This window comes from Brassica napus, chromosome A6 (genome assembly GCF_020379485.1).
Source record: "Brassica napus cultivar Da-Ae chromosome A6, Da-Ae, whole genome shotgun sequence".
NCBI lineage: Eukaryota > Viridiplantae > Streptophyta > Magnoliopsida > Brassicales > Brassicaceae > Brassica > Brassica napus.
This window is the reverse complement of record NC_063439.1, coordinates 5,153,329-5,155,718: the sequence shown is the minus strand read 5'-3', so window position 1 is coordinate 5,155,718 and position 2,390 is coordinate 5,153,329. Positions and strand designations below refer to the sequence as shown.

At 36.1% G+C, this 2,390-nt stretch overlaps 1 long non-coding RNA gene across 3 annotated transcripts; it reads left to right on the top strand.

The window, feature by feature from the left end:
* Positions 1 to 494: 494 nt before the first annotated feature.
* On the top strand, positions 495 to 2,208 carry LOC125610195. 3 transcript variants are annotated; one of them, XR_007340222.1, is made up of 5 exons: positions 497 to 795; positions 1,080 to 1,347; positions 1,429 to 1,479; positions 1,575 to 1,612; positions 1,786 to 2,208. It is a non-coding gene; the product is annotated as an uncharacterized LOC125610195 (long non-coding RNA). The 3 variants fall into 3 exon arrangements; XR_007340223.1 differs by having other exon boundaries at positions 495 to 795; positions 1,080 to 1,479; XR_007340224.1 differs by lacking the exon at positions 497 to 795 and adding an exon at positions 822 to 916 and having other exon boundaries at positions 1,080 to 1,479.
* The last annotated feature ends 182 nt before the right edge of the window (positions 2,209 to 2,390 follow it).

Sequence of the window (2,390 nt, the reverse complement as noted above, 5' to 3'; positions counted from 1 at the left end):
ATCCTCACAGTTCGTGATAATTAAAAAAAAAATTGCAATGTAATGGTTTGCGAGTTGATGAGGATGGAATGGATATGCTCCTCCTTGATTCAAAGGTTTTACCATTCTTAATCTCATGATCATTGTATTTTAAAACTGTTCATACTTTCATATTCATAAAGTATGTAACTTTTATATTCAGATCTTTGTTGAATCTTTTTTGAATTTGTTTTTTAGCACGGTTTGTTGGTTATGCGTTCTTCTTCACATTTGTAAAGAAGAGTTGTTTCTCTCCTGGTGAAGCCACATAGGCAGACAGGTCAGAAATTCAAGTCCTGATGAGCCGACATGTGTCATTACTTAACGAGAACTCATCCGTGTTTCTGATGGAATTTTCTACGCATATGTATTTTGTGGGTTTGCAAATATTAAATTGGGCTGAAACCTTAATGAGTATTGATTCTTTATAATTTTCATTCTGTATGGGCTTTATTAGTCTATTCATTCTGAGCCATATAGATTGAGAGTGAATTGATATAGAAAATTAGGGTTGTCGTCTTCTTCAGTCTGAAGATTCCCTGTGTCAACAATGGAATTTCAGCATTTCGATCGAGTGATACGAAACGTAACGAAGAAACTTTGGTGTCAAGTTTCGATGGAGTCGAATCGTCTATGATTCCTATCTTCTGAGATGTTACAAGATGTCTTCATTCATCGCCTTTAAGAAGCCTCTTAATTCCATTGACGTACATCAACAATTTATCATTCAATGCTGCTTATCCATCCTATAATCGGTGTTTCTCTTCCTATAAAACGGTAAGCCCTTCATACCTTGAGCATCATCCTCACAGTTCGTGATAATTAAAAAAAAAAATTGCAATGTAATGGTTTGCGAGTTGATGAGGATGGAATGGATATGCTCCTCCTTGATTCAAAGGTTTTACCATTCTTAATCTCATGATCATTGTATTTTAAAACTGTTCATACTTTCATATTCATAAAGTATGTAACTTTTATATTCAGATCTTTGTTGAATCTTTTTTGAATTTGTTTTTTAGCACGGTTTGTTGGTTATGCGTTTTTCTTCACATTTGTTTTAGTCAACGCTCCTGCCTGCCACCGTTAATGTTAACCGTCTCGCCACTTTCCGACACCACTTCAAGGCTGGTTCAATGTTCACATTCAGCAGATTTGATATGACTTGGTGCAATAAGAACTACAGGCTATCCGATTCTCCACTATCCATTCGGTTTATGTTATTCAACCAACTTTCCATGCGTTAACCAAACCAGTTCTCCAATCCCGATTCGGTTTTTCGGGATCACGATTTGCTGCTTGGCCTAGCCAGTACGGACACGCATCTTCTAGGTACATCCTCTTATTAGCTGTTATTAAGCTTTCCTCATCTCGCAGACGTTATTGGTGAGCTAACAGCTGTGAAAAGTACAGTTATTGACGTTCTCCAGGGAAAAGAACGTGTCATGGCAACTATCAAACTGGGTAAGTTACTCTCTACCTCAATATTTTCATAAATGATGAGACTTTTTCTTTTAAGAAGACGTTGATGATTTCAGATTATGTTTTTCCCTTGGCAGTGGTGAATCTGTGATTCCGAGTCTGTTTGACTTACAAGGTGTGTCATTTCTCAACAACTGGAAAGCTTCCGGGACGATCCAAAGATTGTATTTCTTGCTAAAATTAGAATTACTATATTAGTGTCTTGCTCTACCTGTTATTATCTGTTTTATGATTATTAGGACGAACCTAATATTTCTTGGAACACAAATCAATTCTTTCTTTTTGCAGGACATCTTCTTGAATGCCATTTTCCGACAAAGAGACTAATGCAGGGGAGAACATTAACTGTGGGAACATCTTCAAGTGGTCTCATCTACAAAAGGTGGACGTAAGTGGTAAGATCGTATGAAATCAGCAACTGTGGGAACATCTTCAAGTGGTCTCACATCCAAAAGGCTCCAGCAACACCAACTACTAAGGTGGCCAATAAGGCACGAGTGGCTTAGGTGAAGATAATAAATTACTTGGATGCAGTACTTTTAGAATAATGCTTATGCATCGATGTTGTTTTCCTTTTTTTGTTTAACCTTTGAGTACTTACTGGGTTTTGATATGTTTTCAAAACTATCTACCAAATGCTTATTTATCAAATTTATCACATCTCATTAAATAAATAAGATTGGGTTCACATGCTAGCACATATTGTCATAATAAAATTAAACATATTACATGTAAATAAGAACAAAAAACGATGTTAATTCATGTATGATCTCTCTCTGTCCAATGAATGTTCTATATACGTAGTAAAGAATGGGCATTCATACTCTAGGCACAAGCTTAATACATTTCCAGTTACACTGACATCTTAAAATCACCGAATCGGTGGGATCGAA